This window comes from Bacillus rossius (genome assembly GCF_032445375.1).
Source record: "Bacillus rossius redtenbacheri isolate Brsri chromosome 9 unlocalized genomic scaffold, Brsri_v3 Brsri_v3_scf9_2, whole genome shotgun sequence".
Lineage (NCBI taxonomy): Eukaryota > Metazoa > Arthropoda > Insecta > Phasmatodea > Bacillidae > Bacillus > Bacillus rossius.
In genome coordinates, this window is record NW_026962013.1 from 4,892,263 (window position 1) to 4,919,250 (window position 26,988).

The 26,988-nt window shown below is 44.5% G+C and overlaps 1 protein-coding gene and 1 non-coding gene across 2 annotated transcripts in view; one reads left to right on the forward strand and one right to left on the reverse strand.

The window, feature by feature from the left end:
- Nucleotides 1-457: 457 nt before the first annotated feature.
- Trnal-caa (transfer RNA leucine (anticodon CAA)) lies at nucleotides 458-572 on the forward strand. Its single transcript has 2 exons — nucleotides 458-495; nucleotides 528-572. It is a non-coding gene; the product is annotated as a tRNA-Leu (tRNA).
- Nucleotides 573-24,337: 23,765 nt separating this feature from the next.
- Nucleotides 24,338-26,988, reverse strand: part of LOC134542808 (protein drumstick) — a 64,520-nt gene continuing 61,869 nt past the window's right edge. The window contains exon 4 of the mRNA XM_063387353.1: nucleotides 24,338-26,704. The gene's annotated coding sequence lies outside the window, so the exon portion shown is untranslated. The remainder of the gene's footprint in view (nucleotides 26,705-26,988) is intronic.

Genomic DNA, 26,988 nt, shown 5'->3' on the forward strand with positions numbered 1-26,988 from the left:
AGGTTTTCTTGTGGCATACAGTCTAATAAACATTGGCGTATTTCCTTAAATAGGTACAACTTGAGTTAATAAATTTAATGTGAAGTCTGTATGCGGAACATGAAATGTCTAGTTTACACGAAACTAACACTGAACATTTTTTTTTAAATAGGATTAACTTTTTATAAACATAACTTTTAAATACCACTCAGCAAAATAATTTTTTTATTTTAACATGCATGTAAAATGTATGTCTTAGTTCTAGGTATCGCTGCCGGCACCATTCAGTTGGAGTCAGCCGTGACATCACAGGCAGTAAATGTTCCTTTGTCATCTTGCTGGTGTTTTCTCGGACACTGAAGTCATGTTTGTCACGACAAATCACGAAAACTACTAGAGTATTAGAGTGTAATGTTTAATATGACAACATGCATTAAAATAAATCACATCTATAACATCATTATTAGAACACTATTAAGTCAGGATGGCCGAGCGGTCTAAGGCGCCAGACTCAAGAATTATCTTGCCTGAGATGTCAGGTCTGGGAATTCTGGTCCACTCTGTGGGCGTGGGTTCAAATCCCACTCCTGACAACCTTCTTTATTTTTAAATTTCAAGGTTCATACTAATTTATATGATTTTAATATAACATGCAATACAGTATGTCCATAAAATAATGATCCTTTTTTAATGGTTTATATTATCACAGATTAATTTAGACCATTTACGACAAATCATACATCAAATCGAAGGTAAACTAACCTAGTTTTTCTTACAAATATCCATTATGCGCACCTTTAGTTACACGGCAAAAATCCCCAGATACCAGCATTATGGGTATTTACTTCCCACTCAGGTGAAAATATCATGCGATAAAGAAAGTCATCTTTCCGTTTAAAACACTTGGAGTACAAAGTTGCATCGTACACCGTAGTAATCTGGCTTAAAGGCATGAAGCATCTGTAACCGGTATGGACGCATGTGTAAACGTGTTGTTAAAACCTCCCACCCGGCCGTCTTGGCCACTGAAGTTCAAGACTTGCTTTCCGAACGGATTTCTCAGGACTACGCAGGTAAGATGCTGTGATTCGGTCGACATCCTGTACAGACATTTTTTGTCGTCCCTTTACCAACACATCCTTGTCGTCTTTAATGCCTCTGGCATCGGCTGATGTTTTTGCCACGTGGGGGATCGCAGTTAAAAATTCAAACGAAATGGACGCCGAACTGAAATCACAGATTCACTCTAGCAAACTGCAGAACACAAAACGCCTAGGAGTCGCCACAGTGCACAGAGACGTAACAAATGGCAATTAAATAAGATTGCATTTCAAGGTTACGAAATTATCATTTGAGTAAAAAAAATAATTAAGTTTCGAGATAATTACACGGTCGGGATTTACATTCCGTGGAGGCGTGTGGCCCGCCTCGCGAGAGTTTATCCTTGTTTTGCTATAATTCTGTTACTGCCATTTAGGACGTATTTATTTCTTTAGCTCTAGTTGCCCTTTAGTTGTATTGCCTACTGAGCAGTTTTTTGTGTTTAGTCTGATTTTATTATACTGTGTTCATATTCATTTGGGTAATCTAATTTGCACAGAGACGTGGGCAAATATTTTTTACACTCGAACCACGCGTTAGAGACTTTGGCTGGGTTGCAGTACCTGAGTGAGCAAAAGTGACAGTTGGCAATGGTCAGTACCTTTTTGTAAGAGTTGGTAGCAAGTGCCGTGTGACGCGTAGTGCGAGGGGATGCCTACAACTCACGTAGTTTCGGTTCCCTGCAAGAATTTCCGAAGATTTCCGAAGTTTTGCGTTTTGATACTAACGCCACTTCAGCCGCTAAATCAGAAGTTTCCAATGAAAACAAGCATGTTGTGACTGACCTAACCTAACCTAATCCTTCGATTTTTTTTTAATTTCAATTTTTGAGATAAATCCGAAGTTGCACGAACGTGGTAGGGAACCGAAACTACGCGAGTTGCAGGCTTCCCTAGTGCGAGTGCGTTTCGGGGGGAAGCCTACGATTCACTCATCCTTCTGGACATACCCGAATACTCACGTTGGCAAGCCTTCTTTCAACAGACGAGAGGCGAACGCCCGATCGTGCATCTTCGGTTTTTTTTTTTTTTTGTTTATTGTAAATAAATATGCAACTCATGAAAACTAATGATCAATTAGGTTATGTTAGCTACATTATAAATACTTCAAAACATTGTGGATGGTTGATTTGGTTAGGATAGCTACATTAAAAATACTGTGAAATCATGTAAACGGTTTCCTAGCGCTGGATAGCTACATATTAAAAAGTTATTTGCTAAGCAACCATAAAATGATTTTACAGTTTTTTTAATGTAACTATACTTACCTAATATAACCAACCATCCACAGTGTTTTAAAGTATTTTTAATTACTTCTTGCTAATTTTAAGAAAAGAAGGCTTGCCAACGTGAGTATTCGGGTATGTCCAGAAGGATGTGTGAATCGTAGGCTTCCCCGTTTCGGGCGGCTGTGACGTCAATGACTGACAGTGAGACGAGTGTGTGGGCCGACGCGCGGCAGTTGCGATCCGCGACGGGAGTGAATGCCCGGCAGCAGGGAGCGAGTTACCGGACAGCGAGTGTGGTCGCTGAGGACGAGGCGGAAGCAGTCGTGTGCGAGGCGCACGCGACCCAGACGGCTGCAAGCACACCCAACAGGGGCCTGAGCTGGGGGCCTTTCGACAACTGCAAACCACGAGACATTCAAGTAAGGTCGTCGCCGTTTGCCCACCCCTCGACTCGTCTTTAACCCTCTCCTATGCAACATTAACGTGTCGCCTAGATTTTTGAAAAAACTGTACTGATTGAGCGTCGCCTCTGATGTAAGATTTGGTCCGCTATTTAGTGATATTTCTACATTGACTTTAACGTTTGCGAAGTTGACCAGCTGCAAGATTAGCTTTCACGAACAATGTAATTGAGAACTCATAACGCTAAAGACTGGAAGTTTTGTTTAAATCATTTAATTTCTCCACTTCAGCTTTTTTTTTCGTTAAAAACGAGCTCAACCCATTTAACACCGGTTGCTGTGCACGCTTCGTGACGTCACTACGTGTCACCTGCGCACCCAACAAGTAAACATGCAATAGACAATCAAAGGTCTTTCAGACTTTGCATTTCCGTAAAAAAATCTTGGTACGAGTGCAACCTACGGACTTGGACTCTTATCTTTGAACGTACTGTAATATCTTTTTTTTTGTGTTACTGTTGTAAATTAATTTGTATTCAGACGTGTAAGATCAGGCGTGTAAAACCGTCCCTTTTTATGAAGTCAAGCTTTTTGTTTGAAAATAAATGTATCGCAGTCGTAATCCAAGAACAAGTCATTGTAAGTTGTTTGCACACCATGTAGGACCTAACGTTGCGCTTATTATTCTCATAATATTCTCCGCTAATGTTTGTTTTACTCTGCTTGTTTGCGTGGGTTTAGACAGTGCGTTTAGTTGGTCGAATTTTTGTGAGATTACAGCTGGTCTAGACCCAATATTTAAGTTGAGGCCCACCCTGTGGTTTAAAGCCTCATCCGAATAAATAAAACACACTTAATAGAACACTATAAATTCTTATACCTACTTGAAAACAATTTAAAGGTGTCTCGAACATAAGCTAACATGGCTACCACCGCAGCCAAGCACGCGCGGAGCGACGTAAGCGTAAGAGTTGAGCCCTGCCGAGCTGATCCGTAATAGGCCCGTGACCGCATGCGTGACGTTACGTAAACCCCGTTCCGAGAGATACGTCTCCGCTTCCGTGTCGACGTGGAACAGGGCCTCGGGCCGGTCAGTTCCCAGAGAAAAGTGTTTCCTTCGAGCCACGAGGCCCGGCTAACAGTTCACGTGACCCGCGCTACTACCACACACGCGCGGACAGCCTTCTTTTCACAGACGAGAGAGACAAACACCCGATCGTGCATCTTCGAGTTTTTTTTTTTTGTTCATTGTAACTCATGATAACTAATGGCTTTGAATATATATATACTGTATAGAAGTCGCGAGTGGATAGGATTTACTCTACGTTTTTCAGAAGCGTATGATGAGCAGCTTGGGAACTTCACCGCTGCAGTGCGCTGCCGTAATGCCCTGTATCGTCTTAGTTGTTATTTACACGTTAGAGCGCAGCTCTGTCGCCCGCTTTCATTCCCCGCACCCCCCATCTATCATTCACTGCAGCTCGAGGTCGTACAACGGGTGGGGAAGGGGTGTTTGAAGAGTTCGACACTTGTCCGCTAGGGACCACCACAAGTCGATGCCCTAGAGATGGTGGCGATTGCGGCGGTGAATTAACCAACTACCTCAAAACCATATTAGAAATTTTAACCTGGGCTGGCGACTTCTATACAGTATATATATTCCAAGCTAATGGTCAATTAGGTTAGGTTAGCTACATTATAAATACTTTAAAACATTGTGAACGGTTGATTTGGTTAGGATAGCTACATTAAAGATACTGTGAAATCATGTAAACGGTTTCCTAGCGCTGGATAGCTACATATTAAAAAGTTATTTGCTAAGCAACCATAAAATGATTTTACTGTATTTTTAATGTAGCTATACTTACCTAATATAACCAACCATCCACAATTGTTTTGAAGTATTTATAATGTAGCTAACCTATCCTAATCGACCGCAAAATGTAATGCCACACCGGTTTATACAATGAGATAGAACGGGAAAAAAAAGCGAGCATGAACTTCGGTGAACTTCGGGTGTGTATCTCTCGTCTGTGAAATGAAGGTTTCCCCTACTACCACACACACGTCCGCAGAGCCCTCATTTCACAGGGTTGGAAGCGACAACCACAACACGAACCGTTCCGAAATGAATGCAATGAATAATAATTCTTTATTCCCCCCCCCCCCCGGGAGATTGGGTTAGGTTATCGTAATCAACATTGATTAGGTTACGTTAAGGGGCCCGCCTCGTCAGGGGTGTATGTGTGTCAGTGAGGCGGGATGATAAGCGCGACGCTCGCTGGTGCTTCTAGCGCGGTGTCGCCTCTGGACTGGCGCGCAGTCTTCTCGTCGTACACAGGATAACTGCTGGTAAATTTGAGCGGTGGTCGTAACGTTATATGGCCGAGAAATGAAGATAAAGGTGTAATGCAAGTCCCTTAAGTGCTTTCAAGAATCTGTACCGGTTGTTTCACGCATAAAAAATACTCTGAAAACATGCGTTTTAGACATTTTTAACTCTTCTAAAAAATACGGGTTAAAAACTTAAATCCGAAATCAAAAGTACTTTTCGGCCCTCGGCGAACTCTTAAATGCTTTTCGTAAACAGACCAACGCTCGGATATCTTGAGTAGTTTTGAAATCGCGTTGTTTTTCCTGAAGTTCTGCCGCACCGTGTGTGTGTCCGGGTGGGTGGAGTCCTTAAGGGTTATTTACGGCCGTAAAATATGTATATTTAATTGCAATGTGGTAGGTAGTGTTTCACGGGGTATTCGAGAAACTTCGGAGAACTTTCGGGACGGTTCAATGTGTGGCTCTTCGTCGCTGTGAACTATTGGCTTCCTGGAGGAGTCCGAGCTGGTGACGTAACTGAACATGTTGGGGGGGAGTGGGGGGGAGGAGTGTAGCCGCAGATCGCGGCGCGAGATATCTGCGTCCGGGTGTAGAGGCCTCAGGCGGCCTGCTGACGGCCCGTCAGCGCGTGCTAACCCCCTCCCCCCGTCACAACAGCTGCCTGTGTGACGTGACTCACTGCCTGTGTGACCTGACTCACTGCCTGTGACCTCAGACACGGCAGCATTCCCGGCCCGGTATCCGCGCGAATAAAAACTTTTTTTTTTGAACCATGAAAAAAAAATCGAAATTTCAACCATTTCTCTTTATTTTGTTTCATTATGCTTATTAAGGTGCGCAGTTAATACTGGAAAGCTATTCAGGAAACGGATTAAAAAAAAAACTTCAACTATTGGAGGTACTGGGACAACAGAAAGCATAAATGCCCTACCCGAACCCCACTTTTGAAATGATACAGTTGTTTTCATGTAAATGTGCAAATAAAAGAAAAAAGGGGGGGTATGTCTGTAAAGTCGGTTTACGGACGATAATTCTACGTGATAACGTCATAAGATAAACATTGATGAGAAACTGCATACTTTTTTTAATTTTCAAATATTATTTACAGTTTTTTTTTTTTGCAAATTTAATTTAAATAATTCGTTTAAATCTAATCACGAGCAATTAGTTAAAAAAAGCCCGCCTTAACCTGTTTGATATTATAGAAGATTTTCTCGCACGCTGGTTGGCCGGTTCTTGCACGCTCGGCTCAGGCGGAACGTGACAATTTTTCGTGCGTGCAGCCGGCGTTCAGCGATTTATGAGACGTTATCACGTCAAAAAAAATTAGATAAATAATTGTTTTTGTTATCATTTGAATCGGCACATGCTAAAAGGGTCTCAGTCACAAAAAAAAAATGCAAAGTGAGTTAAGCAGGAAAGCGCATGTTATAGGATAGCTTAAACTAGCTATGCTAAAAGGGTTTGAGTCACACGCTAATATCAGCTAGGGAAAATTCTTAATGTATGCTAAAAGCGTTGCTTAGAGACAGATTTATTAGTTTTTTTCTCAAAACTGGGTTGCTTGGACTAAGGACCTTTTAGCATGTGCCGATTCATTTGCAGACTGTAAAAGCCGGACAATACTGTGATAAAAAAATATAGTTTACATGTGTTTAAAAAATATATAATTTTTATTTTAGAATGTTATTCTACGATCCAAATGTAAAATTATATCACTTTATAGTATATATATTTAACGATCTAATAAATTCTGGATAGGGTATTTTATTGCTTACTGTACCGAGTAAGTAACTTCTCTGATTATCAAAATTCACGCATCTTGTACGTTGATAAACTACGAAATTGTCTAAAACTGAAATATTATTTGAATTTTACATATTTTTCACTTTTTTTATGTAAAGTTCAAAATAAATAAGTAAAACAAAAATATTTTATTAATATTTAAAAATAAATTTCTGCAAATTTTAAATAAATTCTGCGTGGTTTTCATATCTGGTTGTAGAAAGTAAGGCAATTTAAACTTTCTTATGAAAAAATGTATTCTCTATTTAATTAAATTATGTATTTCATACATATTATTAAATTCCATAAACAAAGACAAAATAAAAACGTGTCAACCCGACACAACTGAAAATAAAACACCTAATGATCATCAAGGAAACTAACCAAAACCATAAACCAAAAATCTTATCACTTTTCAACACAGTCGAGAAACTCTAAGCGGCCTGTAACTGTGGGTGCGGCGCAGGAAAGATAAAAGGATGTTCGCCCCTGAACACACGCAGCCTGCCCACTCCTGTAATGACACCTCCTTGGACCACGGTGCCTGGGGCTGTGAGCCGGACACACCCCGTGCTCAGCGCCTCTTGGTCCAAGGAATAACAACCCCCGGGGGGTCGTGCAGATGAGCAGGGATGCTAAGCGGGTGTTTGCCCCTGAACACACGCAGCCTGCCCACTCCTGTAATGACACCTCCTTGGACCACGGTGCCTGGGGCTGTGAGCCGGACACACCCCGTGCTCAGCGCCTCTTGGTCCAAGGAATAACAACCCCCGGGGGGTCGTGCAGATGAGCAGGGATGCTAAGCGGGTGTTTGCCCCTGAACACACGCAGCCTGCCCACTCCTGTAATGACACCTCCTTGGACCACGGTGCCTGGGGCTGTGAGCCGGACACACCCCGTGCTCAGCGCCTCTTGGTCCAAGGAATAACAACCCCCGGGGGGTCGTGCAGATGAGCAGGGATGCTAAGCGGGTGTTTGCCCCTGAACACACGCAGCCTGCCCACTCCTGTAATGACACCTCCTTGGACCACGGCGCCTGGGGCTGTGAGCCGGACACACCCCGTGCTCAGCGCCTCTTGGTCCAAGGAATAACAACCCCCGGGGGGTCGTGCAGATGAGCAGGGATGCTAAGCGGGTGTTTGCCCCTGAACACACGCAGCCTGCCCACTCCTGTAATGACACCTCCTTGGACCACGGTGCCTGGGGCTGTGAGCCGGACACACCCCGAGCTCAGCGCCTCTTGGTCCAAGGAATAACAACCCCCGGGGGGTCGTGCAGATGAGCAGGGATGCTAAGCGGGTGGTTGCCCCTGAACACACGCAGCCTGCCCACTCCTGTAATGACACCTCCTTGGACCACGGTGCCTGGGGCTGTGAGCCGGACACACCCCGTGCTCAGCGCCTCTTGGTCCAAGGAATAACAACCCCCGGGGGGTCGTGCAGATGAGCAGGGATGCTAAGCGGGTGTTTGCCCCTGAACACACGCAGCCTGCCCACTCCTGTAATGACACCTCCTTGGACCACGGTGCCTGGGGCTGTGAGCCGGACACACCCCGTGCTCAGCGCCTCTTGGTCCAAGGAATAACAACCCCCGGGGGGTCGTGCAGATGAGCAGGGATGCTAAGCGGGTGTTTGCCCCTGAACACACGCAGCCTGCCCACTCCTGTAATGACACCTCCTTGGACCACGGCGCCTGGGGCTGTGAGCCGGACACACCCCGTGCTCAGCGCCTCTTGGTCCAAGGAATAACAACCCCCGGGGGGTCGTGAAGATGAGCAGGGATGCTAAGCGGGTGTTTGCCCCTGAACACACGCAGCCTGCCCACTCCTGTAATGACACCTCCTTGGACCACGGCGCCTGGGGCTGTGAGCCGGACACACCCCGTGCTCAGCGCCTCTTGGTCCAAGGAATAACAACCCCCGGGGGGTCGTGAAGATGAGCAGGGATGCTAAGCGGGTGTTTGCCCCTGAACACACGCAGCCTGCCCACTCCTGTAATGACACCTCCTTGGACCACGGCGCCTGGGGCTATGAGCCGGACACACCCCGTGCTCAGCGCCTCAGTTAGAGAAAGAAAGAAGAAATAGATAATGGACGACATGGAGAAGAAGATAGTCTTTGAAGGTTATGAAAAAAAAGAGAATCCTTGACTTCTAATGGTACATAAGAAAATAGGTAAAGAGATGTAATGAATAAAAAATGATTATAAACGAAAGGAAATTTTATATCTACAGAGATAGACAGGAGAGAACAACAAGGTAGACAAAAAAATAGGGGTAGTTAGATAAATTTTGTGAGGACTTGCTATCTAGCAGGGCATGATTGGAGTATCTTAATATGTATTTGAATGTAATTGATTATTATACAGAAGTCATTAAAATCAAAATTGTAGCCAAATATAGACACAAATATTAATATATATGATGCACTAATACTGAAGCCCCTAGAAAAAATAAAATATAAAAGGGATTAATTTAAAATCTAATGCGAAATCTAAAACCTCTAGTATACCCAAATATGTTTCGGATATAGGTGCTAAATATATATATATATATAATTTATTAATTTATTTATTTATTAAGTACCGGACAACATACATATTCAGAAATAGGCTTGCACTATTAAAATATAAAACCATGACATTGAAAAAACAACATAAAAATAAAATAAGGAAGTATATGTATTGTGAGAATTAACTGCTGAGTGTGCATCGTCATTGCTGTCTGTCGGAACAACTGCCGAGTGTGCACTGTCGTTGCTGCCCGTTGGACAGTGTACCGCTCATGTTGTCCGCCTGACTGTAGGAGACCCACTTGCTGCAGTACCGCGTTTATTCGAGGCACATAGTTCGAAATGAAGTCTTGAAGCCGCCACAATTTCTACACTTCCCATCTATTCTGTAACATTATTTATTCAAAAAAAAAATAGCCAGTCATGGGGACTGTCAACAGAAGTGAAAACTTAAAACTTTGTTTTTAACGTGTAAAATGACATCATTTCTACGTCAAATATACGTAAGAAAATGATTTTGGTATTATACCAGTACGATGTCAGCATGATATCATTTTTCCTTACATCATTTTTTAGTCACAACAGATGTCAGTGGTATGTACAAATTATGTCAAAATGCATTACCTAGCTATGACTTACCAGTGATGTCAGACCTAGTTCATGTATTCACGTGGTCAAATTAACTTCACTTACTGCTACTACAGCATGTCGGTGATGCGAACTCACGAGATTTTACCCATCCAAAAAAAAGAGTACAACACGCACATGATACAGTCAAGTATATACAATGTATTAGTGTGTATATTCGTATACATGTACACAGGCCGCTGAGATTCGCCAGTCTGGCGCAACACGTCACTAGCATGTCGGTGACGCGAACCCATAAGTTTTGCCACTACCGAAAATCGCTCAACGCGGCTTAAGAAGTTTTCACTTCAAAAATCCATTTTACTAGCGAGGATGAGGACAGTTTCTTCCAGTTTGCTGTTGGTAACATTACTCTTTTGAGAACACCAATCCTTTTTTTTTTCTGGAGAATTAAAAACCGACTTATATGTAAATCAAGCAGTGAGTTATTTTGTGGCGAGGACTTGTCTTGGTTGACAGTTATGCAGTGTTACGTCTTGGAGAGGATTTTTGTGTTGGGGGGGGGGGGGGGGGGCAAACTGGGGTCCCTGTTGGAGTGTCCGCAGAACTAACTGTATGACTCACATTTACACGAGCAATTGACGAACTTTTTGTCGAGACCAATCACAAACCGGACATGAGTCACCGCTTGAGGGCATAAACCACGATCTGTTCACACGTCAGGTTGAAACTCAGATACGTGAAGCGCTATCGAGAGAGAGAGAGAGAGAGAGAGAGAGAGAGAGAGAGAGAGAGAGAGAGAGAGAGAGTTCAAAGCTGCCGCGACCACGATTGTCGAGCGCTATCTCCGAATATTGATTGTAATAATCGGCGCTGTGTGCGTCGACGGACCTCATGTGGCCAAGGCGGGAGGGGGAGGGGGTAAGAGGCCCCCCAACAAGCCCCCAGGGAGGGGGGGGGCGATGTGCCAATCACTTTCACTGCATCGCCGCCGTGTCAAGGTCACACGGCCCGAGGTCATCTCCTCTCCTCTCCTCAGACTCTGCCCGTCGCTAGAGAGTGGAAGCCAGCCACTCATGCAACTGTGTGTGTGTGTGTGTTTCCCAACTCACACTTCTCCAGGCGCGTCATGAAAATGTGTTTGGGAGTTAATTTTTACGATGCCCGCGTACCGTGCAGCGAAATTATACCAACAAAAAATGATATACCTATGTACGCTTTTAAATCTTGTACCTACTCAAGTGATTGACATTGAACACTGATACGCAAAATAATAACATAACTGGAGTGATGTTTAAAATACGGTTTGGTAAATTATAAATTTAATCAAATTCAAACAAATAAATACTCAGTAGTCAACATTAATATAAACACGTGTATGTAATTAATTATTTAATTTATTAAAATAATTGGAAATTTTTAAATTAAACATGTAAATCAATAAATATAATGAATATATATTCTAATTGATAGATTTTAATTATTTATTAATTAATATAAAGATTTTTAATGCAAATAAATTATAGATGGAAAATACACTTGAAAAAGCTTATAAACGCAATTTATATCACTAATTTATATAATAAATTAATATTTTTTACTATATGGACCAGTATTCAATATCAATCACATATATAATTTTTATTTGACTGTAGCCTTTTTTTCATCCTGTAATTTTAGTTGCATGCTGCGCGGTCATCGTAATAATTTATTCACTCTCATCATTTTTTCATAGCGTGCCTAAATAAGTATAATCTAACTTCACTTATATAAATAAACTTTAAAACGTTTACAGACACAATTTTTTTCACTAATACTCACGATAAATATATATATGTATATTTAAATTATATGGACCAGTATTCAATGTCAATCACTTAATTATAAGATTTAAAAGCACATATAGACTATAATTTGTATTTGTGTATATCCTTTTTTTTTTTTCAGCCTGTGAAAATTTCGTTAGATGGTGCGCGCGCATCGTAAGAATTCACTCTCATATTTTTTTGACGTGATAACGTCTTATAAATCGATGAACGCCGGCTGCACGCACGAAAAAGCATGAACTCATTGTCACGTTCCGCCTGAGCCGAGCGTGCAAGAACCGGCTAATCACCGTGCGAGAAAATCTTCTATAATATCAAACAGGTGAAGGTGGGTTTATTAACTAATTGTTCGTCATTATAATTAAACAAATTATTTAAATTAAATTTTGCAAAAAAAAATGTAAATAATATTTGAAAATTAAAAAGTATGCAATTTTTTTTCAATGTTTTCTTATGACATTATCACGTAAAATTATCGTCCGTAAACCGACTTTACGGACAACCCCCCCCCCCCTTTTTTTTTTTTTAGTAAAACGCGTCTAAAGAAGTATAACTTCAAAAAATATCTGTATGGGAAAATGAAAATAATATGCGTTGGACACACGAGACTGCAGGTACTGCAGTAGTACTGGACGGAAAATGGCTTCCAATTTTCTTCATTAAAAAATTTTATGCAGATAACATCAAATAATTTTTCAAACATGTCACACTATCAAGGTTTATTTTCAGTCTGATCTATCTCAGACTTTTCAACTACTAACCCATTTTGAAATTAAATAATTCATCAGAGTGCTGGATGCAATTTTCTGAACTTGTTAGGCTATTAGGGCATTTAAAAATTTTTAGAAGATATAATTTAACACACATAAATGCTATATAAACATAATTAAATTTTTTAAATAAAATTATTTTGCATACGACATTCATATTGACATTATGTAAGTAATTTATCTTTCACAACTTCTTTAACCGGCCATGTGTTCTCCGCCATTTTAAAGATTCGTTGAATCGGAAAGGGATGTCAATGCCGTTTTCGCTAGGCACGATTCTGATTGTCTGATTGCATCAAAAAAAAATTTAGAGCCCACCATGCAAAATATCTGATGAAAACTTAAGTCATCCAACTTGTCAAACAAACAAGTCTCCGGTAGTGACTTTTCAAATGACGACATTGCCCTCCAACTTTATTTGACGCAACATATTGTAATTTTATGGAAGCGAAAGTTTGACAGTTTGACAGGGCCTTAGCCACCTTTAGCCCTTTAGCCTTTAACCAATTCCGCGTTTGACTCCCTCCACCCCGGGTTACTGCGTAATTCTCCGCCTCACACCAATCATTCTCAATCACGTCCGCGCCGCGACATTACGATTTAGTGTTTCCCGTCGACTACTTGTTTGCCACGCCTGTGTCACAACCACCCCATTGCCATAGAGTCAGGACTGGCGTAAAGGCTCCCAGCTCCAAGCCAATCCACGACCATCCCTCTTGCCATAGAGTCATGACTGGCGTAGATGCTCACAGTTCTAAGCCAGTCCACGACCAACTCCTTGCCATAGAGTCATGACTAGAGTAGAAGCTCCCAGATCCAAGCCAGTCCACGACCAACTCCTTGCCATAGAGTCAGGACTGGCTTAGAGGCTCCCAGCTAAAGCAAGTCCACGATCATCCCCCTGGCATAGAGTCAAGACTGGTGTAGAGGCTCCCAGCGCCTAGCCAGTCCACGAACATCCTTCTTGCCATAGAGTCAGGACTGGCGTAGAGGCTCCCAGATCCAAGCCAGTCACGACCATCCCCCTTGCCATAGAGTCAAGACTGGCTTAGAGGCTCCCAGCGCCAAGCCAGTCCACGACCATCCTTCTTGCCATAGAGTCAGGACTGGCTTAGAGGCTCCCTGATCTAAGCCAGTCCTCGACCACCTCTTTGCCATAGAGTGAAGACGGGTGTAGAGGCTCCTAGCGCCAAGCCAGTCCATGACCACCTCTTTGCCATAGAGTGAAGACTGGTGTAGAGGCTCCCAGCGCCAAGCCAGTCCACGACCATCCTACTTGCCATAGAGTCAGGACTGTCGTAGAGGCTCCCAGCTCCAAGCCAGTCTACGACCATCCTACTTGCCATAGAGTCATGACTAGAGTAGAAGCTCCCAGATCCAAGCCAGTCACGACCATCCCCCTTGCCATAGAGTCAAGACTGGCTTAGAGGCTCCCAGCGCCAAGCCAGTCCACGACCATCCTTCTTGCCATAGAGTCAGGACTGGCTTAGAGGCTCCCTGATCTAAGCCAGTCCTCGACCACCTCTTTGCCATAGAGTGAAGACGGGTGTAGAGGCTCCTAGCGCCAAGCCAGTCCATGACCACCTCTTTGCCATAGAGTGAAGACTGGTGTAGAGGCTTCCAGCGCCAAGCCAGTCCACGACCATCCTACTTGCCATAGAGTCAGGACTGTCGTAGAGGCTCCCAGCTCCAAGCCAGTCTACGACCATCCTACTTGCCATAGAGTCATGACTAGAGTAGAAGCTCCCAGATCCAAGCCAGTCCACGACCACCCTCCTGCCACAGAGCAAGGACCGGCGCAGAGGCGTCCCCACCACGCACCGGAGTGACTCGTCAGCGGGTCACGGCCCAGCACGAGCCCGCCAGCCCTGGGCGCCGCGCGGTACCCGCCCCTCCCACCAGCTGCCGCGGTGAACGGTACCCGCAGACACGATGCCCGTATCGGGTGCCCGCCGCGTGGGCGAGCCGCTGCCGTCGAGTTGCGCTGTGAAGGCGCCGACCCGCCGCTTCCCACCGCGCGCGTACACCCGCGCGAGTTCCTCACGTGCTGCCGGCCGTCTAGCGGGTTTTGTTCCGAGCTTCTCGTGCATTCCATCGCAAGCCCTCGACATAGAATCCGACAGACTTTTCACTCTCCGATCAGAACATATCAACAAATGCTATTCTTAGTGCTCTGACGGTACGTGGGTACGCTCTCTGGCAATGTTCAGGTCTAGCGTAACATTACCGTAATATTTTTCTAGCTTGCAAATTATATTTTTAACAATTTTTTTAGTAGTATTGACACCAATTCATAATGAACGGTTTTCAATATTGCTATTGCTTATTGTTAAAATATTGTAGATGTATATATTTATTGTGTGCGTTAGCATTATGTAATGAAAAATTTAACATTTTGCAGTAAGCACTGTCGTGCGAGAATTACCATCCCCATTACAGAGGTTTTTGTGTAGCAAGAGACTGCCAGAATGACCAAGGTTTTTTTATTGACATACATATCGTTACTGTTGGTATTAACGATTAAATATGTTTCTTTGGCTCTGCACACCTGCTCTTTGCTTTCGAGTTTCCACCAAACTCAACCAGTTGTTGGGACAGGCAACAGTACCAGGCAGCCAAGAAACGGGAGGTGACGAAGTGTGGTGGGTGTACCAGGCAGCCAGGAGGACGGGAGGTGGCGAAGTGTGGTGGGTGTACTAGGCAGCCAGGAGGACGGGAGGTGGCGAAGTGTGGTGGGTGTACCAGGCAGCCAGGGAGGCGGGATATGGCGAAGTGTGGTGGGTGTACCATGCAGCCAGGAGGACGGGAGGTGACGAAGTGCGGCGGGTGCGGCGGGTGTACCAGGCAGCCAGGAGGACGGGAGGTGGCGAAGTGCGGCGAGTGTACCAGGCAGCCAGGAGGACGGGAGGTGGCGAAGTGCGGCGGGTGTACCAGGCAGCCAGGAGGACGGGAGGTGACGAAGTGTGGTGGGTGTACTAGGCAGCCAGGAGGACGGGAGGTGGCGAAGTGTGGTGGGTGTACTAGGCAGCCAGGAGGACGGGAGGTGGCGAAGTGTGGTGGGTGTACCAGGCAGCCAGGGAGGCGGGATATGGCGAAGTGTGGTGGGTGTACCATGCAGCCAGGAGGACGGGAGGTGACGAAGTGCGGCGGGTGCGGCGGGTGTACCAGGCAGCCAGGAGGACGGGAGGTGGCGAAGTGCGGCGAGTGTACCAGGCAGCCAGGAGGACGGGAGGTGGCGAAGTGCGGCGGGTGTACCAGGCAGCCAGGAGGACGGGAGGTGGCGAAGTGCGGTGGGTGTACCAGGCAGCCAGGAGGACGGGAGGTGGCGAAGTGCGGCGGGTGTACCAGGCAGCCAGGAGGACGGGAGGTGGCGAAGTGCGGCGGGTGTACCAGGCAGCCAGGAGGACGGGAGGTGGCGAAGTGCGGCGGGTGTACCAGGCAGCCAGGAGGACGGGAGGTGGCGAAGTGCGGTGGGTGTACCAGGCAGCCAGGAGGACGGAAGGTGGCGAAGTGCGGCGAGTGTACCAGGCAGCCAGGAGGACGGGAGGTGACGAAGTGCGGCGGGTGTACCAGGCAGCCAGGAGGACGGGAGGTGGCGAAGTGCGGCGAGTGTACCAGGCAGCCAGGAGGACGGGAGGTGGCGAAGTGCGGCGAGTGTACCAGGCAGCCAGGAGGACGGGAGGTGGCGAAGTGCGGCGGGTGTACCAGGCAGCCAGGAGGACGGGAGGTGGCGAAGTGCGGCGGGTGTACCAGGCAGCCAGGAGGACGGGAGGTGGCGAAGTGCGGTGGGTGTACCAGGCAGCCAGGAGGACGGAAGGTGGCGAAGTGCGGCGAGTGTACCAGGCAGCCAGGAGGACGGGAGGTGACGAAGTGCGGCGGGTGTACCAGGCAGCCAGGAGGACGGGAGGTGGCGAAGTGCGGCGAGTGTACCAGGCAGCCAGGAGGACGGGAGGTGGCGAAGTGCGGCGAGTGTACCAGGCAGCCAGGAGGACGGGAGGTGGCGAAGTGCGGCGGGTGTACCAGGCAGCCAGGAGGACGGGAGGTGGCGAAGTGCGGCGGGTGTACCAGGCAGCCAGGAGGACGGGAGGTGACGAAGTGCGGCGGGTGTACCAGGCAGCCAGGAGGACGGGAGGTGGCGAAGTGCGGCGAGTGTACCAGGCAGCCAGGAGGACGGGAGGTGGCGAAGTGCGGCGAGTGTACCAGGCAGCCAGGAGGACGGGAGGTGACGAAGTGCGGCGGGTGTACCAGGCAGCCAGAAGGACGGGAGGTGGCGAGCAGGTAATGGCACATTCGCACGGCCCGCTGCAGGTCTCCGCGCTGACCCGGTCGTGACCCGTGACTCCCGCGCACAGCCGCGCTGACCCAGTTCCCGCGCTGACCTGCCCCCTTCCCCCCCGCCCTGTTGCAGTGGCGAGGGGGCGTCATCGCGTCTCGTTCCGGGGGATTGGGCACGGCGTGCCTCACACTTTCTCCTTTAGTCATTTTCGTTCGGCTATTTAGTGGCCCACTTTCTCAACTGCACTTGGGAATAATACCTTTCCACTTACCCCGGGTTGCATAATTTTCTTTTTGTTTCCCCTTCTACAACTTAAGGACTTCGTTAAAAACACGAATTTAGTACATTTCATTACCATGTGATTTAAAACATTATAGTTTAAAATCTTTTGCTTGCATGTTTGCCTTGTTAAATTAAAAAAAAAAATAGTTGAAAAATCTATGACCCTGAAAGCCTACGATAAAGATTAAATGTCTACATGGCGAGAAGATGTTTTAGGTTCTAGATAACTGGACAAACTGGACCTACTCAGCAGAATCTGATTGGCCAGGGCATCACCCAACCATGCCTACGTTTTGGCCTACGTTGCCAGAAGACCAGGCCTTCAGGTGTTTATCGTCCTGATGATGGCTGCACCTCATGCAAGCCGAAACGTGTAGCACTTCATCAATTACGTGGTCTAAACACACACACACACACACCTTACTCCAACTCCCAATAGTTGAGCGAGCCTTCTTGTACTCGCCAGATATGCGTGAACAACAGACCTTGGTAACGAGAAAATTTCATGTGCTCTAATGTTGCAAACACACTAATAACACAAAACTCACGACACGAAAATTAATGTAGGATTCTTTAAAATATCGATAAGCGCAATAAATATAGGCCTACGCAAATTGTTGTATTTTCAACTGCGTTTCTGGACGGGAATAACACGAAGTTTCCGTAAACCCCCGCTAGAAAGCGCTGCTTTAGCAAAAATTTTAAACTACGTATGTAACCTAACAGCTCCGATGAAAGCGAAAAAGACTTCGGGAAAAAAAAAACACCGGTTTTCTACAATAAATTGTATTAAAATCAACTAAAAAGTTAATACTGTAAAAATTCCCATTGGATTTTTGATCTTTGCTTTTCGCCATTCACCACAGATGGCAGCACCGTTGTTGCACATTTCCCATTCACTCCTCGGAAAGAGTCGAGAAGGAGCTGGGAGACCGTCGCCAGGTAAGCTTGCGACGAAGACCACAAACGCTGGCTGCAGAAGGCGCGCAGCCGCGCCCAGACCTTGTCAGCTCTCGGTGACAGTCCTTGTCAGACCCGCGTCTGAGACTCAAGGCCCCGCCCGCAAGGGCGTATCTCCCATTTCAAGTCATGGTTTTATATTTATATTAATCACCGATCAACTTTTAGACTTTTTCGATTGTTTAAATTTCGCGACGCTCGCTGGTGCTTCTAGCGTGGTATCGTCTCTAAGCGCAAAGGCTGTGTGGACTGCCGTAGTTACATACGACAACTGTGAGATTTGAGCGGTACTAGGCAAATGAAGATAAAAGATGCAATGCAATTCTCTGGAGTGCTTTACAAGACTTTCAACCGGGTGCTTAATGACTAAAAATTATTCTGACAAATCGCACACACTTATAAAAATACATTTTTTAAAAAACTAAATAAGAAGTATTTAAATTGTATGGATTTTTTTTCCAAACCTCTGCGCACCGTAAACAAGAGGTAAGAAAAAATTCTGTAATTCTGTACTTTTACAAAAGATTCCTGTGGAAACCAGTTGCCAAAATTTTGTTTTTTTGAAATATTTCAAAAAAATATATTGTATCTGACTGTGTACAACACGTGTCTATGGCTGTTTTTGCATGCATGAAATACGTTCTTCAAGATAATACTGAACATTTCTTACGAAAAATAAGCGCATAATTTTATATATTATGTGAAGTTTCATTCAAGCATGATTTATTTGATAGTTTGACATTGTCTTGTTATAGTGTGGTTCCTAACGGGCGCAGTATTGCCGCGACCGCGTAACATAATTTAGAAAATGTTTGAACTCATCTATCCAAATATATTTTTAATGGCGAAAATTGGAAGCCAAGCAACCCAATCGTCGAGTCTCGCAGCCAGTAGCCAATGTGAAAATAAATGTTCGTAAAAAATCAATAGTATTGCTGCATGAGATCACTGTACGATGTTTCCCGACGATCATCATAAATTGAGGTTGCTTTCTAAACGTCCAGCTGTGCTTTTGTGCAGAGCACTTAAGGGGCCCGCCTCGTCAGGTGTGTGTGTGTGTGTTGGTGAGGCGGGATGATAAGTACGACGCTCGCTGGTATTTCTAGCGAGGGTTCGCCTCTAAGCGCAAGGCTCTGAACTGACGCGCAGTCTTCTCGTCGTCACAGGATAACAGTGGGTTTTTGAGCGGTGACCGTAACATTAGCTACATGGCCGAGAAATAAATATAAAGGTGTAATGAAAGTCCCTTAAGTGCTTTCAAGAATCTGTACCGGTTGTTTTACGTCGAAAAATTACTCTTTTAGCCATTTTTAACTCTTCTAAAAATACAGTTTAAAAACTCAATCCGAAATCAAAAGTACTTTTTTGCCCTCAGCGAACTCTTAAATTCTTTTCGTAAGCAGACCCCGCTCGGATATCTTGAGTAGTTTCGGAATCGCGTTGTTTCTCCTGAAGCTCTGCGCACCGTGTGTGTGCCCGGGTGGGCGGGGGACCTTGAAGGACAGGCTGGATCGCTACAGATCATTCCGACCTTACGGCCGGCGTTCTCGCGTTCCCCTCCCACATATGCGCCCTAATAGGGTAGGGTGGGAGTAACATTACAGTTCTCTTGATTTTAACATTCCAGAGCTTTTAAAGTAAACTGAACTGCTAGGGATCGCTCCCTGTTGTTTGATCGGGAGGGTATTAGGGCTTCGGCACCGACCAGCGGCTGGGACCACCAACCCAGCTGACCAGACAGTTGGCTGTGTCCTGAGCCCCGAGACTATATCAGCACTGCTGGCGTCTTCCCCGATCTCCCACATTACGCTGGGACCCAGTGAACCCGTGGTCCGGTGGAGGCCTATCCAACCTCCGCCAGCTGTCCAGGCTAGCACCGGAGCTGTGTCGTCGCTCACCACGTCGACTCCGCATCAGCTAGGGAACCCTTGGAGCCTGCTCCAAGCGATCGGAGCACCACTACCAAGTACGAGGCCAACCCAACAAGAATCCAGGGCCTTGGAGGAAACCTCAGCGGTACACCGTTCAAACTTGATGGATCCTTCCCGCACTACTACCAACTTGGCGTCGATTCTGCAGACTGTCCGCCAGCTGCTAACCGACTGCCACTCTTCATAGTTACTCCACTGGATCAAGCGCGGCTCCAGGAGGGGGGGGGGGCGACAGCCCCTCCCGAGAGACCAATATCATTGATTAGTGTATATTTATGTTTACTTAAATACTTAATTTCATATGTTAAACTTTTATCTCATCGAAAGTTGCATGGAGCTACTAAGGTTCTGCATTTGAAACCTGTAATTAGTAAATAATATTCCAAGGCCAATATATCTGACCACTTTCATTTTTTTTGCAACTACGACCTTTCTTTGTGCGAAAAGTCATCCTGAAGCCGCCGTCGCACTGGATGTCCTCGTCTCCTCGGACTACCCTCCGACCCGCGGTACCTCGACCCGGGCGGATGTACAGCCGATTGAGGCCCGGAAATGCCCGAACTCGTCCGGCGGCGGACGCAGGAAGCCCTGGCCGGGAACGACGGAGCGGTCGGCTGGGGTATCTCCCCGCGCGGAGAGACGCCTGCAGGGTCAGGGCAGCCGCCGAGGACCGCCGCGGGAAACACAGGCGCCGTCAGCCGCGGGCGTGACACGCGCGCTTTGTTCCCGCGGGGTCCATTGTTCGCGTCCCGGCCCGGGGCCCCGCGCCGGGACCATTGTGAGACCCGCGGGGCCCCTGCGGTATGACCGCCAGGAATTTGATTCCGAGGGTCGATAAAAGATCCACCACCCCCTTGCCCCGCCTCTCCACCTTTCCTTTTTCCACCCCCTTCTCGCGGGCCCGCGGTGGGGGGCTGGTTGGGAGGGGGGGAGGGGAAGGGGGGATAAGGTCGCCGGGGTCAAGTATTCAGGGAATTTCAATAGGCGGCGAATCGGCCGCGCTCTCTGCCCCGTCCATTAGTCATCGGGCGCGCATCGGCACGTGTTACGGGAATTATAACACGACCCGAGGGCGGAGACGTCCCTCAGCCAGGTCCTCGTGGTCTCCTGCCCCCCCTACCCCCCCCCCCCCCAAACAAGGCCATACCACCTCGAGGTCACCCTCACCTCCTAGAGTCGGGACTCAGTCGGGAGTCGAACACAGAGACGTGTACCCGGCGCTGGTTACCGGCGGTTTCTGTTCCAGCTACGGTTATTTATGGTCGAATCTGTAACTTCTGTGAAAATTATTTTCTTATATATATATATATATATATATATATTGAACGTGAAATTTCAGAACTCAATATAAGTAGTCTGAAAAGTTTCCGACTTCTACATCTTAGATAATACTGGTTTAAGAGTTCCCCAGTATCATAGTCGACTTACGTCTACTTTCTGTACAATCAAGAGAAAAAAAATGATATTATTTTTAGATTAATTAGCAATTATAATCGATTAGACCTAATGGTAACAAGCTTAACCAAGTAATAAATTAGTTTAGTAGCACTTGCAGTCAACTCAATTAAATGTGTATCTTTGTTTGGTAGCATTCTAAATTTACTTTTATTCTAAATTCATTAATTTTCTGTATTTTTTAATTTATTAATTTTTGTTTTTAATTTTTCTTGTTTTGTGTCCTTTGTCTGTCTCTTGTGTATTATGTTTGTTTTTTTGTACCGTGCACACCCTTGTAATCTCTTCCCAGAGTGTTGGTGTACATGTCACAATTTATAAATAAATATAAATAAATAAATAAATAAAACATGAACATGGCAGCACTGGTCAAAAATAATTGGGGTATGTGTTTGCTCATACTTATAATGTACTCTCTGGCATTTCAGCCATTTTGGATGTGTATTTTTTTCTTTCTTTTACCAGTCGCGTGAGTCGATGTACGTGTTTTTTTGTTTTTTAAATTGAATTTTGAGTGCCTGAGCTATCATCAAATATTTTTTTTTCGAAAGGCAATATGCATACGCAAATGAAAGACGAGTTGAATGCTGTGTACCGGGACTCTGCACCAACATTTGCAGCAGTGATATTTTCGGCCAGCTGAATTTGAACGTGGTCTTACCAGCTTCGGTGACTACGAAAGTTTGCGACGGGGGAATCAGTTTAAAAAAAAAAAGTAAAGACTGTTGTTTCTTTGGCCGAGAAAGTGATGATGACAGTTTTATAGGATAGTCATGGAGTTGTCTTAATCATATTATATTGTTCGGATTACTGGATTGGATCTTCGTATTTGCTACGTCTGATGACGACTTCGAGTTGAGTGTTTTATAGCAAACAGGGTAAACACACGGCGTGGGAGGAAATATAATGTTATTTTCTTTTGCTGTATGTTTAGAGACCGGAAAAATTCGCGGATTCATTTCGTGATAGCCTGAAATTCAAACATGTGTACAATTCTGCTGGTTCTGCTATTGGCTCGCAGTTTAAACTGTAGCTCTCTGGGCCAATGAGGGACCATCGACCAAAGAAGCGTCGAATCACAAGCTACACAGTGGAGACGACTCACAATTTAGTACCCAATGAACACGCGTGTTTACTTGAGATGTGCAGAGGTTAATGGAGGCTATCCTAGAGGTCATTGAATCCGCGAATTTTTCCGGTCCCTATGTATGTTCAACAAGATTCTGAATGTTTTGTTAATATGATAAGAGTTTTATTATTGTCTTATGTTGAAAGTACACTTCGAAGAAATGCCATAAATTTACGAAGATCTTCGTAAATTTACGGTGAAAGGTGATTCCCCATGGCATGACTAGAGACTGGAAAAATTCGCGCTTTCGATGACCTCTAGGATAGACTCCACAATCCCCTACACACTCAGGCAAATGCCACCTGCTCATTGGCTATTGACTCGTGACACCTATTAACTGGGCCGCTGGCGATTCGATACTTTTTTGGTTGAAGGTTTTCCATTGGCTCATAGTCCTTCACAGAAGAAATATAAAGATACAGTTGTTTGGATTCTAGCATACCGTGAAATGAATCCGCGAATTTTTCCGGTCTCTAGGCATGACAAGCTAGGCCTCATACGCCATTTTGATTTTTTTTTAATTTTGTAATTATATTTACTAAAGGGTAATATCTAATATTTTAATTCGATACCTCCTTTATTACATTTATTGTTATAAATTATATTATCAATTAATTTCCATTAGTGTGATATCATGGGTGTGAAAACTCAGAGTATAGCTTTACTTACCATTAGTTTGAGGTCTGCAATTTAAAGCACACTCACTCTCTTTATCAAATGTACTGCATCTGTTATTAGCAAAGTTTTAGACATTACTTATATCATGAAATATTTTTTCGTCACCCAATATTAAAAAATAAAAATTATCCATCTGGCGAACAGTGGGCGCCATTTTCTCTGTAGACTGTTGACATCTAATCGCGAGGCAGACTACGGCAGTAGATCGGCGAGCGTGGTTGGTCAAGCAGAAGCATATACGGCTCGTATGCCGCAAGTTAACACACCAATCTTATTATGATAAGGCCCCAAATTGGTTTTCAATAACCATTCCGATACCTGCACTTAAAGAAACCGGAAAAAATTCGCTGATTAATTTCACGATAGGCTGAGATTCAAATACGTATCTATTTAAGCTGCTTTTTTGGTATTGGCTCACTGTTCATCTGGACGACTCTGGGCCAATGAGAAACCTTCAACCAAAGAAGCATCAAATCGCAGGCAAACCAGTTGAAACGACTCATGAATCTGCAGCCAACGATCTGGCGTTTTTTTTCCCGAGTGTACAAAGGACTGTGTAGTCCACCATTAAGATCGTCGAACCTGCGAATTTTTCCAGTCCCTGCCTATACTTGTTACGTAATAGCCATGCTGCTCTTTCCCGCTTTTTTTAACAGCGTAATAAACATTTTTCATCTTTGTTTACCAGACGTGTTAAATTCGTCCATTCCTACTTCTATTCTGGAAACTTTTTCGTTAGTTGTTGCATTAATTCAAAGTTTAAAGAATTTCTTTTTTTTTTTTTCATAATGTGAACAGCATTTACTCCCTGAAAAAAAAAAATTGTCGTTGTTTAAAGTAAATTTAATTCAAAAGAAAATAATTTTATTGTTAATCATTTTCTTAAAATTTCACTGGTTTTCCCAGAACACATATTTTATAAATTAATTGTTTAAATTGCATAACAAATAAAAAGGTTTTTTTATAGTTTATTATTAATGCAATGTCAAAGTGTTCACTGTATTTCCTGAAACAAGGAATGTACGTCTTGAATATGATTTTTTTTTGTTCCTGTGAAAACAGACGCTACAGGAAAAAGGTTTTTTTTTTTTAAGTACGCTCGCTCAAGCTCAAGAATAATTTTGTTCTTTTTTTATTTAGCAAACAGAAGGGACATTAAGATAAATATATATGTTAGTCGTGCATCATTCATGACATCATATGTTACAAGTCAATCCTAACATCTGTAATCACTAACTTATTTAAACATATAAAGTTGTTACAACACAAAATATAACACTCGAAGAGAATCTACACAAAATTTCATGTCTTCGTTTTGATTGGGAATCAATTGCTGAAATTAAATAACAAGATATTTTTCTTTACAAATATACTGTGAGCTAAAACTTGAAATATATATTTATATAACATAAATCTAATCTAATTTATCACAAATATTTACACTGAACACACGCTCACTTATAAGCTCTACATCATGCGTGATGAAACTATGCTTATTCTTAATCGATATTGTACAGCCATTGTTACTTAAGAAATTGAAAACATCGCAAGAAATACAGTATAGGCATATGTTAAGACATGTACTACATTCAGACTAGAATTAGTTTTACTGTACGGACTACCAACTATTGTGCGTGCTTTGGCAGTTCAGTGTGAAGGTTCAAAATTTTCAGTAGCGAAATAAAAGTTTTTAAATCACTGGCCAAAATTAGAGGATGCGGAATCTAAAAGTAATGTTATTGTTTACTTTTTGCATCGGATAATCATATTCGAACTCTGAAACAAATATTTAAGCATGTTGGCTACAATAAACATAAAATCAAATGGTAAATAATTTATATTCTATACAGAATAGGCACAAATAAAATTTTATCTTGAGGAGACAGAAAAAATTACATCTGCCTTTTCACGCACATAGAAAAAATAATACTTCCTCAAAATATTTATCCTAAAATGTACATTAAAATATATTTTGCCTCCGTTTTTATCGACATGTCATTATGAATGAAAAATATTACAACTTAGATATTTCTCCGTTAGCTAACAAATCACAGAATCTGGACAAATTAAAATTATTTTTTTAATGAAATGGTAGGTAGGTTTTCCCTATAATAGATCTAACGAAAAAATATATAAACATTGTTGAAAACTATACACAAACATATTTACTGGGTGTGATACAGGCTACTAAGACAGTTCATTAGGGGGCAAAAACTGGTAGTTATATACATGGCGAACGCTCTGACTAAATTTGAAACAATTGCACATTAAAACATCTCATCAAAAGTCAGAAAACTCACAAACGATTTTAAGCCAATGTTATCAGAGTACAATCTGAAGTGTACGATGATTGATGTAAGCGCGACCATGATTTATAAATAAAAATGTATTCCTGCTATCTACAACTATAATCACACACTCTATTTAAACGCTTGCTTTATGTGGTGCTAGTGCAAAGCGTATAAATTAAATTGATTCTTTAAAAATATATTTTGCTTCAATAGATTAATAAATTATGTCTCTATGGTCAATATATTACATACTATATTTTCAGAGTCTAGCAAGTTGTGGCTACCAAGTGTTAATGGTTCGGTATCTGTGAAGTCACTTGTTATTCAAAGTGTTGAATGGAAGGCCACAGAGTCAGGGAGAGATTTCAGTTTGGATTCGCAGTCACTGTCTGGTCTATTTGCTTGTGGTTGCTTTGTAAAAGTTGACGGCACAATGCAGCATTGCGTTACTGTTTACTGGCCGCAGACAGCGATGGTGGTTCATTTGACGATGCTGCAACACAGTCATAGCACTCTCGTCAAACGAAGCCATGCTGACGAGGTTGGTCCAAAGGAAGGGGCCCTCTGGAAGTGGAAGATCTCTCCTCCCTGCTAATTTCACTGTGGAAATCACTTCAGAAGGCCCTTCAGTCCCGGTCCTGTACTGTTCGGTTTACTCTGCAAACTTGCGCACTCGGTTGGCAGCACTGGGAGAGCTCGAGAGTGGAACTGTTGGCAGTCCTGGTTGGGTGTCCCACGCCGTGTTCAGTCCGCGCGGTGGGTCGGGGGATCCCCGGCGCGGGAGAGACGGGAAGTGTTTGTTCGTGAAGCTGCACTGAGTTGCACTACACTGCACTGCACTCGGCCGGTGGGAGGGAGGGAGGGAGGGAGGGAGAGAGGTGCTTGTCTTGTTGTCGAGGTTGGCGGCAATGCAGTCGGGTGGAGTCCTGCACCGCGCCGCACCGGGTCCTACACCGCGTTGCACGCAGGGTTGCACGGCTTCCGCGCTACTACTCTGCGCCGCACGCTAGGTTGCGCACTGCGGTCGTGTGGTCCGGGTGGTGGTGGTTGGTGGTTCTGGTGGCTGAAGAGTCGGGAGGGGGGGAGGTTGTGGTCTGTGACGACTGCCTGGCCGCCCGCGGAGTGTCTGCTGGCGTCCGGAAGAGAGTCCATGCTGCGCTGTACAGGGTGGGTGGACAGACCTGCAACACAACGTCTTCAGCACCTCACTGCGCATCTCAACACCTCATGTCGATTGACTCAATACCACAATACGTTCTTTAAATAGTTCATGCAATGGGGAATTTAATTTTTATTTAAAATAATTTTTGGTCATACGCCATTGCTAGGGACACCTGTATTTCGCGAATACATTTCGTGTCTAGGTACATCGCAAAACACCGTAGTTTTTTTCTTGTAGTTATTGGCTGTGGTCGGCGAGAGGTGTTTTCCCGCACTTGACGGGGCCAATGGGAATGTGGATACC